The 12,184-nt window shown below is 33.3% G+C and overlaps 1 pseudogene; it reads left to right on the forward strand.

Moving 5' to 3' along the window:
• Positions 1-415: 415 nt before the first annotated feature.
• On the forward strand, positions 416-11,974 carry LOC114210230 (large ribosomal subunit protein uL23 pseudogene; annotated as a pseudogene).
• The last annotated feature ends 210 nt before the right edge of the window (positions 11,975-12,184 follow it).

The raw sequence follows: 12,184 nt of genomic DNA on the forward strand, positions 1-12,184 counted from the left end.
AGTTGTCAACTTATTAAATCATGGTCTTTTAGCCATTTGATTAAAATATCTTTAACATACACTGTTCAATGACTGTAAGTTCTATTACAAAGCTTTTATGTTGTTTCTAATGCGTAACTGGCATAGCAATTGATAGAATTAAAAGCATGAGTTGAAACAAAGAACAAATAACTTTGGGGATATAGTCTAACAGCTAATCTCATGATCTGTTACTCCTATGTTATGTTTGGTTTAATTTAAAACTAATTTTTAAAAAGTATGATTTCTTATGCTTTAAGATAATTATGTAATAATTTTCTATAATAAAGAGAATTCTGGCCCAAGTTTTATAGTTAAGTGATTTATCGTTAATTTCCAAATTATTGGCTAATTACTTCCATTAGCTTAAGTGAGAGGAAATGGGATTAGAGTGAACATGGGAGATGAGCTGGGTTATATGGGAGTGAAGAAAATAAATTTACTGGTATGTTGGTTCAAGTATGGTCTTGTCCAATATCAAGGAAATAATATGCATGCAGCTCAGTTTTGTAAGATTATTGGAAAGGGGGAAGTATGGAAACAGAAACTTTTGTTTGATATCCAGGATTCTCCAAATTCTTGCTTAAATTCCTGCTCTATTAAATGGCACTGGATATTGTTGGGAAATAGCATTAGTTAAAAGTTAGAATAATAACAGTCACCAAACACAGAAGCTCTCTTTTCTCAGGTTGAGTCAGCTGGAGCCCAGAATTACGGAGCAGGCAAGAGGAAGTCCCTCCTGTCCTATCCACACATGTCCTCAATATTCAGCTGAATCCATTCACTGGAAGGAAAGGATTAAGAAGGATTAAGAAGAATTAAGAAATCATATTGATAGAGACATTGCCTATGGCTTCAACCTCTACAAGAATTTTCATTTCAGTTTATTTAGTTTTTTTATTATTATTGAGAATTGAGTTACTTGGAAAAATAAATAAAAGCTTAATTTGAAATCAGTGAGAAGAGTTGAGTACCGAAAAGCTTGATGGATGAAAAAAATACCCAAATCATAGAAAGTTAGCAAAGCTTTTGTGGAAATCCATTCCATTGGAGAATCCCACCACAGAATTTATTGGTAAAGCCTTAGAGACCTCGAAAGAGAGGGAACACATTGTTTATGAGTTTATTTTCTGGGACACTGTTTTGATAATGGTGGTACTAAAACTTCCTTTGAGATAAATTGGTAAAGCAGAAGGTTAACATCAAGGTAGTCCTGAATAAGACTTTGTAGATATATTCTGAGCAACCTCAGAATGTAACTATCATTTGTAAAATTGTATGTGTGACCCTCTTGGACAGGCTGATATTTCCTAGAGTTTATTCTGTGATAATTATTTGGAAATTCTAAATCACTCAAGACTAAATTATAAGCACAAAACCTTAAACTGGGTAACAATTCAAAAGAAGCAGTATCATTTCTGTAACAGTTTTTAAAAGAAGTATGTCTCCTCATTACTGTTTTCTTTAATGTTTATAAGTATATGGGGTTATTTGAGAAACCAAATAATTTTCAGGAATAATTTGGTTGATAAAATGAATCTAGAATGAAGACATTACATTTAAATTATTCTCCCTGATGGCTTATTAATAATAAGTATAAAATAACTACAAATATAAAATAGTAAAATAAATGATTCATTTTAACACATACAGTGAAATACACAAAGGTTACATAATGGCATTTTGGTGTTGACCCTGAGAGCTAAAAGTATTTATTATTATTTGTTTGTTTGTTTGTTTGCTGTATTTACTGAGTAGAAACGCAGGGAGTTAAGAGAAAGTGTCAGGCAAAATAGAAGATGTTTGATAGGACAGATTTAATTAGCTGATACAAATATTATAATATATCAGCACTTTTAACAACATGACCTTTGATTGTTCCTCAGGGGACACAGCACAACAAAGAGAAAGACCTTTCTTCTAAAATGACAGCTGCTGATAATTCTCTGTATTTACACATTTTGTTCCTTCTAAAAAGCACATGTCCTTAATTTTGTGATGCCCCTCAAAGGTTAATGAGTCTGAACTCACATTCCTGATAATTCAGCTTTTGTACAGTAGGCCAAGTTCACTGCAAAGGCAGGGGAATAAGGATTATTACAAAGCTAGGACTATGAAAGGCCACAGAACAAGAATAGAGTGAAAAGTATTGAGCTAAAAGATTAGCATTGATCCTAGATTATCACAAAAGTTGCCTAAATATTCTCCTGGTGTCTGTGCTACCTCCAGATGCTCAATCTATCTTAACCTGCCTACAGATTTATTCCTTCTTAAACACATCTTTGATCATGCTGCAGCCACAAGTAAAATGTTCAATAGCTCCTTATAACTGAAGTGTAAATGCTATCCACTTAATCATTTGGCTGCTGCTTATATTACCACACTTATTCCACATGCCTCAATTGTGTGAAGTCTCCACTTCAGCTAGGCTGCTCTAGTTTGTCCTAGTTTGACTTAAAACAATACCACCTCACACACTTGCTCACAAAACCAATCTCAAACACACGGGGTATGACTAGCTCCTTCACAATACACCTCCTTTTCATTGACATCTTCCCCAAATATTCTAGAAAAAAGCTTTGAACTCTCAACTTCTGTAACACTCTGCTCTTGTTAATAATGTATTTGACACACTCATGACCTGTTTTCTTGAGGTCAAAGTGAGATGCTGCAAGATCTGGAAGATTGCAGCTAGCATCTGTTCCCACTGCTTAGTCTTACAAGTACTCCCTTACTCAATAAATATCCAATGGTTAAATAAACAAATACTGATGTTTACCACAAACTCTGAAGAAAGTTATAGGAATTTTGAGACATGGATAATATAAATAAAGCATAGAATATATTCCAATTATTTCCAAATTTGTATTTAACAAAGGTCATAGGAGAGTTACTCAGGAAGAATCAAGAGGTAGGGGCCTCTTCACCTGCCTGTTGGTATCTTTGCCTTCCTCCAAGTCCACCCTGTGTCTTGCTTCCATGAAACACAGCTGAACAATGTTCTGCAGGATGAACATCCGACCTCATCCTGCCGAATGTTTATTGTTTCCCATGGTAGGATCCACCAGGCTCAGATTTTTCTACTCAATATTTTTTCTTAGAGGTTTAAACTTTAGATAACTGAATAAAAGAATTTAGAAAGAATGAATACACACTGTGGGTTGAATGTTTTAAAGCCAAATAAACAATTAACATATGGAGGAAAGTAACTAGTATTTACTGAGTATTGGTATATTTTGGGTGCTATGCAAGATTCTTTGTGAATACATCTTATTTATTTTCAATTTTAACAATGAGGAAATTGAAACTCAGGATGGTTAACAAACTTGCTCAAGGTCACACAATCAGAATAATAAGGCTCAGATTTCCATTCAATATGCTGTTCTTAAATTAAGACTCTGTTTCTCTTGCATGAGTGATATGCTGTGAGATATGCTGTGAGATATAGCTGAATTATATGATAGATGTATTTTCAATTATTTTAGAAACGCTCAAATAATTTTCCAAGTGGTTATGAAATTTTACATACTCATCAGCAGTTTACTAGTGTTCCAGCACTACCATATTTTTCCAGAATTTGGTATTTTCAGTCATTTAAAATTTTAGCCACTCTAATTGGTATGTATTAGTATCAGACCGAGGTTTGTACTTGCATTCTCCTAGTGACAAATATATTGAACATCATTCCTGTGCTTATTGGTCATTCATAAATCTTCTTCTGTGACATGTCTGCTCAAACCTTTTACCTATGTTTATTGGGTTGTTTGTCATATGTCCACACAAGATTTCTACATAAATGTTCATAGCTGTTTTATTCACAATAGCCAAAATATGGCAAACAACCTAAATACCAATGATAGGTGAATGGATATATAATATAGACGATATATTAGTACAATGAATATTAGACAACAACCAGAAACTACTGACACATATAGCAAAGTGATTGAACCTCAGAATCATTGTGCAGAGTGAAAGAAGCCATACCCCAGGAGAACATACTATATGATTCCATTTATAAATAAATAGATGACTGATCAGAAGACATATATAGATGTAGACATATAAATTCATAATTCCAGAAAGTGCAAATTAATCTATAGTGACAAAAATCAAATCAACATTTGCCTGGGGCCATGGTTAGGGGACATCTTGAGGGGGATGAATATGTTATAGCTTCATTGCAGCAACGATGGGGCCAGGGTATACATGTGTCAAAACTCTTCAAATTGTATACTTTACATGGGAATAGAAAGTATTCCTCAAGTTGATAATAAACAAAAAGACATACATACAAACAAACGAACATACATACATTCATACCCATATACATACTAGGGAATGCATCAGATAAAATATGATTTTGGTATTATTCTTCTCACTGTGCCTAATAAGACTAAAGTAAGTGTCTCTATCCAGAAATATCTCTACCTTGGTTTTGATCTTATCTGTTGTACCTTTTGTTGCATCCCCTTATTTCCATGTCATCACTGATTTTTCCCACAACCCCATCAATGAAATTTTGAAAACTCTCAATTTGTTCATAGTGGCTTATCTTTAAGACTTTAAGTTCAGAGTCAACATTGCTTCTAAAGTCATAAGGTATTCTTTCTTATATATACATATATATATACATATATATATATATATGGGCATATATATCACAAAATATTCTATTTCAAGAATGGTATTCTCTGCTAATGCATAACTTTCAAAACATTCATTACTCCTGAGAATTATCAGGAAATGGATTCTCTCTTTGCCAATTACAATCCCAGTATGAGTAATTAAATATACACAATAATTTCAACATGAAGAGGACAATTTTTAGGTTCAACATGATCTTTTTTTTTTAATTTCTCTCTCAAACATCCACTCATGATAAAAACTCAACAAATTAGGCAAAGAAGAAACACATCTCAACATAATAAAGGCCATATATGATAAACCCATAGTTAATATTACACTCAGTGAAGAAAGGTTGAAAGCTTTTCCTCTAAGATCGGGAACAACACAAGGGCTGGTTCGCTCTGACCAGTCCTATTCAATATATGGCTGAAAGTCCTAGGCAGAGTAGTCAGGCAAGAAAAAGAAATGAATGACATCAGAATTGGAAAGGAAGAAGTACAATGGTCTCTATTTGTGGGTGATATGATTTTATATAGAGAAAATCCTAAAGACTCAACCAAAAAATTGTTAGATCTAATCAACAAATTCAATAAAGTTGCAGGATATAGAATTAACATACAAAAACCAGTAGTGTTTCTGGGGTGCCTGGGTGGCTCAGTGGGTTAAGCATCTGCCTTCAGCTCAGCCCACATTGGGCTCCCTTCTCAAGAGGGTGTCTGCTTCTCCCCCCACTCATGCTCTGCCTCTCTCCCAAATAAATTAAAAAAAAAAAAAACTTAAAAACAAATCAGTAGTGTTTCTATACCCTAACAATAAATGTTCTGAAAAACAAATAAATTGATCCAGCAAACAGTAGCATTAATTTTTTTAAATTAGGAATAATTTAACTAAGGGAGTAAAAATATCTCTACCCTGAAAACTGTATGACATTGATAAAATAAATCAATGAAAACACAAATAAATAGAAAGGTATCCCATGTTCATGGATTTGAAGAAATGATATTGTTAAAATGTCAATACTAATGAAAGCCATTTATAGATTCAATGAAATCCCTATGAAGATTCCAATGGCATTTTTTACAGAAGTAAAATTTATACAGAACCACAAGAGACTCCAAATAGCCAAAGAAATCCTGAAAAAGAAGAGCAAAAAAGAAGGCGTCACACTTCCTGATTTCAACCTATATTATAAAGCTATAGTCATCAAAATAGTATGGTACTGACATAAAAACAGATAAGCAGACCAACAGAACAGAATCAAGAGCCCAGAAACAAACTCAAGCATATATGGTCAACTAATATTTGACAAGGTAGCCAAGAATACTCCATGGAGGAGACAGTCTCTTCAATAAATGGTGCTGGGTTAATATTCAATATGTTAATATTCACATATTAAAAAAAATGAGAATGGGACCCATAACTTACACCTTTCCTAAAAATTAACTTGAAATAGATTAAAGACTTAAATGTAAGTCTTGAAATCATGAAACTCCTAAAAGAAAACATAAGAATAAAGTTCCTTGGTATGGGTCTTGGTAATAATTTTTTGGATATGACTACTAAAGAAACAAAATAAAAAATAAACAAGTGAGACTACATCAAACTAAAAACCTTCTGCACAGAAAAAAATCAACAAAGTGAAAAGACAATCTATGGAATGGAAGAAAAGTATTTTCCAACCATATATCTGATAAAAGATTAGTATCCTAAATATATAAAAACTCATACAACTTAATAGCAAAAAAAAAACCCATAAATAACCCAATTTTAAAAATGGGCAAAGGACCCAAATAGATATTTTTCCAAAGAAGATATAAAAAGTCAACATCACTAGTCATTAGGGAAATGCAAATTAAAACCACAATGAGATACTATCTCATGCTTGTTAGAATGGCCATTATCAAAAAGACAAGAGGGAACAAATGCAGGCACGGATGTGGAGAAAAGGGAACCCTTGTGCATTGTTGGTGGGATTCTATATTAGTGCAGCCACTATGGAAAACAGTATAGAGGATCCTCAAAAAATTAAAAATAGAACTACTACATGATCCAGCAATTCTACTTCTGGGGATATATCCAAAGGGAAAAAAAAACACTAACTCAAAAAGATATCTACACCCTTAGGTTCACAGAAGCATTATTTACAATAGCCAAAATATGGAAGCCACTGCAGTGCTCATCCATGAATGACTGGATAGAGAAATTGTGGGATATAAATACAATAGAATATTATTCAGCCATCAAAAAAAAAAAAAAGGAAATCCTACCGTTTGCGACAATATGAGTGGAACTTGAAGGCATTATGCTAAGTGAAATAAGTCAGACTAAGAAAGACAAATACTGTATGTTCTCACCTATATGTGGAATCTGTGGTTACCAGAAGTGGAGGTTGGGGGGGGAGGAGTATTGGAGGGACCTGGTCAAAAGGTACAAACATTCAGTTATAAGATAAATAAGCACTAGGGATGTAATGTACAACATCATGACTACAGCTAATAAAGTTGTTGTAAGATATATAGAAAAGTTTTTAAGAGATTACATCCTAAGAGTTCTTGTCACAGGGAGAAAGTCTTTATCCCTCCTTTCTTTTCTTTTAATTGTCTCTATATGAGAACACGGATATTAGCTGATCCTGTTGTGGTAATCATTTCACAATATATGTAAATATATGGAATTTACAAAGTAATGTATACCAATGATTTCTCAATACAATGGAAAAATTAAAATGAATTAAATTAAAAGTAAAAAAAAAAAAAGCCTCTCCCAATGCAGTCATCATAGCTAAGCCGACAAAAGCATCTAAAGAGTAAAACTCCAGCCCACCTGCAGCTTCTGGGTCTTTACGGTCGCATAGATTTTTGCAGATATACTGGCATCATAAAAACAATGCCTTCAATGCTAAAAATGCTTTTGGAATCCAACATTTTCTAGTAGTGGAATGAAGTTCCTCATAGTGGGGTCCTTGCAACACTTCAATCACTTCAGCTATGGTCAACCTCAACCTTCTACTCAATGGACAAATACAGCTTACAAACTATATCTTCAGAACAAAATCACTTTGCCAGAATTATCTAAAGAAACTATGTAAAATCAACAACTCAAAACTAAATAGTATTTCTATCACCTCAATGAGATTCATTTTATTATTATGGACAGAAAATATAAGTACCTATACCTATAGATATCACATATGTCATCATACTCTAGAGCTATAAATGCTTTTTAACATAAAAAAAGAAACAGTCAATATTTATTGAATGAATGAATTTCAGATTAAGTCTAAAAATAATTATTTTAAAAATTGTTTAACTTTCCTCAGAATCAGAAATAAATTGCAATATATTATGGAGACTGATATTAGTACTCTAACATCACCATAACACCTTCCTCTTTAAACAGCTATCTCATGCCTTTAAAATCTGACACCTGAAGGGAAATACATAAAAGAAGAAATTTAACTGAGACTGAGTGGGAAATCTAGCTCAACCATGACATTTGAAAATGAATGCTCCATCTGATTCCTAGCTTTAAAAATTAGGCTGGGTGATTTCCACATTTCCCCATGTAGTTATGGGTCAATAAATCACTTGGAGGACTACCCCTAATAAATTAGATGGAATGCAAATATAGAGATTTGCTCAGGTTAAACTCAGAGTTTTTTTTTTTTTTAATTTTCTGATCCTGATATTTCAAGTATCCTCATACCCATCTTTCAATGAAAAAAAATTTCCACCTATTTGGTCTCGCTCTAAATAGAGCTAGAGCATTCCTTCAGAAATCTATTCTTGTTTCCCTCATCAATTTCCCAAGATGTTCACCTCTCCCTAACTCAGTTATTCCCCTTTTAATTGTCAGCATAAGCTAATTTTGTTCCAGATATTTGCCAGGGAGTGCAATATATATAAATATCTACTGAGGTAAGAGGCGTACATATGATATATATGCATCTAGTTGTTCTGAAATTTAATCCTAGATAAAGCCAGACTAATAGAAAGCTCTGTGTGCACTTACTTTACAAAAATCAGTAAAACACTGGATTTACTGATTTACTTTTTGACAGAATGAACTAGAACATTATAATATATGAAATATATATATTAAATATGTATATATTTAAAGTCATTTACCAATCTTTAAGAATACTGGTAGATCTATAAAATTTTATTTTCAAAGCAAAACTTATTTTTTTAAGATTTATTTATTTGAGAGAGAGAGAGAGCACACAGGGAGTAAAGGGGGAGAGAGAGAGAGAGAGACTCCCAAGCAGATTCCCAGCTGAGCATGGAGGCTGGCACGGGGCTCAATCTTACCATCCTGAGATCAAGACCTGAGCTGAAATCAAGAGTCAGAAACTCAGTCAACTGAGCCACCCAGGCACCCTATCAAAGCAAAAAATATTTTTTAAAAATGAAATATATCTATGCATTTTAAGTAAAAAAAAATCTGTGGTTATATTTTCTGAAATTTTAAAAAATACTTAAGCAGAATGATTTCTATACATATTTAGGTTTTGTTCAAATTTAGATTATAGAGGCTTAACTGTATCAGTTTCTATTACAATAAGTGTATTTCGTGAAGAATCTCTTTTTAATAGGATTCTTTTTTTTAAGATTTTATTTATTTATTTGACAGAGAGAGACAAAGCAAGAGAGGCAACACAAGCAGGGGGAGTGGGAGAGAGAGATGCAGGCTTCCTGTTGAGCAGGGAGCCCAATGCAGGGCTCGATCCCAGGACCCTGGGATCACAACCTGAGCTGAAGGCAGACGCTTAATGACTGAGCCACCCAGGCATCCCTTTAATATGATTCTTTAAATCTTTTTAATAAGTCATCTCCAAAGCTGCATTTTATGTTAATAAATCTGAAATTGACCCCACCTTCAAATAATTCTCTTTAGATCATTATATTTTTAATATTTTTAATGGAGAAAATATTGTCTCTATAGGTTCTGAGGTACCTGGAAGATCAAATCATATTCTGCAAAAAGGAGGATATTCTTTAAGTTTTTCATATTGAAATGCAAAAATATTTCAGTCCAAATATTTTTCAAAAGATTCTCTCCCTCCATTCAAAATGTCCTTCTTTAATATTTTTATAAGAAAATACAAACAAAATAAGTTATTTCTACTCATAACTTGTTTTCCTAAATTTGAATAATGCAAAATCATAGACTTCATCAATTGTGTTCCACTTTACCAAGATATAAATTTACCCACTTGAAAAATATAAGCTCCATGGAAAGACTTCTCTCACAGGTCAAAATGCTACAAGTAATGTTACAGATTTTCAGAATTATGCATTAGCATAATTCAACACCTTTTTTTCTTCTTTTTGTTTTCATAGGAATACATTTCATGTTCTTCCAGTTTACAAGACTTTTTCAATAACTACAATTCACTAAATTTCTAAACTGAAGATTTTAGTATTCCATTTGTTGAACATTTGACTAAAATTTATTTTTAACAAATATTTTAACAAAAATATTACTAAATTTAAAAAATTGTATATTTTGAGAACTACAGATTTTGATTGATAGAATATCACTTTTTCAGATGTTTGCAGCAAAGTTTATCCCAAGTACATTTATGTTTCATAGGCTTTTTAAGTTAGTGGGATAGATTTATAATCCTATGTTATATTCTACCAAACTTATTTTGTCTTTTCACCACATAAAATACATACATTTATTTTTGGAGTTAACTTTTTAAGTGAATTTTTTTTTAATTTTTTTATTGTTATGTTAATCACCATATATTACATCATTTGTTTTGGTGTAGTGTTCCATGATTCATTGTTTGTTCATAACACCCAGTGCTCCATGCAGAATGTGCCTTCTTTAATACCCATCACCAGGCTAACCCATCCCCCTACCCTCCTCCCCTCTAGAAACCTCAGTTTGTTTTTCAGAGTCCATCATCTCTCCTGGTTCGTCTCCCCCTCTGACTTACTCCCCTTCATTCTTCCTCTCCTGCTATCTTCTTCTTTTTCTTTTTTCTTAAAATATGTTGCGTTATTTGTTTCAGAAGTACAGATCTGTGATTCAACAGTCTTACACAATTCACAGCGCTCACCGTAGCACATACCCTCCCCAATGTCTATCACCCAGCCACCCCATCCCTCCCACCCCCGACCACTCCAGCAACCCTCAGTTTGTTCCTGAGATTAAGAATTCCTCATATCAGTGAGGTTTTTAAAAACATTAATAGTAATGTCAGAGGGTCCACTTTAAACAGAAGGAACATCAAAAGTTCTACACTGATTTTAAAAAATTGGAGGAGAAAAAAAAATAAACCATTACTAGAATTAATTTATCTTGCTCTTTGAAATTTCTAATGACACATGTAAAACTAGGCATCCTCTAACTGTTCATTAAGGTTTTCGTGTGCTAATGTAGCCAACACATTAACAGCTAGCACTTACGTCTCTTTCTTTATGTGCATAAGAGAATTTGGGATAAAAAAAATGAGTGAAGTTGGAAGTTCAGCTTCTGGATGAATTTTGTTGTATGTAAACAATACCCTAATAGAAAAATAAATGAAATTAAATTTAGAAGTCATTGGATCCAAATGAAAAGGCATCCTTCAGAATATGTCAATATATCTTTTACAGCTTCATGTATTAGAGCATCATCAATGAGCATGGTCTATTGAAAATAACTACAGACTTTTAAAGTAGATGTTGACTCTGCTGGAGCAGATTTGTGTTTTCTGATTTTTATGTGGTCAGGGCCCCCAGAGTGGATAGCAACTCTTGACAAATATTTTGTGCAAATTATATATTCATCTTCATATTTCTTTTGAGAATTGAGGTTAGACAATGAGGCAGGAATTAACTTTTTATTAAATATATACTTTGTTCCCTTTCACGAAGACAGCGCCCAAGGCAAAGAAGGAAGCCCCTGCCCCTCCCAAAACTGAAGTCAAAGCAAAGGTTTTGAAGGACAAGAAAGCAGTGCTGAAAAGCATCCACAGTCACACAAAAAAAGAAGATCCACAGGTCACCTAGGTCCAAGATACTGCATCTCCGAAGGCAACCCAAATATCCTCCAATGAGCACCCCCAGGAGAAACAAGCTTGATCACTACGCCATCATCAAGTTCCCTGACTACCCAGTCAGCCGTGAAGAAAACGGAAGACAACACACTTGTGTTCAATGTGGATGTCAAAGCCAACAAGCACCCGATCAAACAGGTTGTGAAGAAGCTCTATGACATCAACATGGCCAACGTCAACACCCTGATCAGGCCCAATGGAGTGAAGAAGGCATACACTCCACTGGTTCCTGACTATAATGCTGTGGATGTTGCCAACAACATTGGGATAATCTAAACTGAGTCCTGCTGGCTAAATATAAATATAAATTTTTTCACCAAAAAAAAAAAATATATATATATATATATATATATATATACTTTGTTTCTGTGAACCCATTTTTACAAAAAAAGGTATATTGCAAAATTAAAAAAAACAATAAATTAAATAGGTTTAGATGTACATTATTCATTTTAAAAAATCACTCTAGCAAGAGCATTCATACTG

Source organism: Eumetopias jubatus, unplaced genomic scaffold (assembly GCF_037043125.1).
Source record: "Eumetopias jubatus isolate StellerSeaLion01/CBP00866 unplaced genomic scaffold, mEumJub1_p1.0 scaffold_3, whole genome shotgun sequence".
NCBI lineage: Eukaryota > Metazoa > Chordata > Mammalia > Carnivora > Otariidae > Eumetopias > Eumetopias jubatus.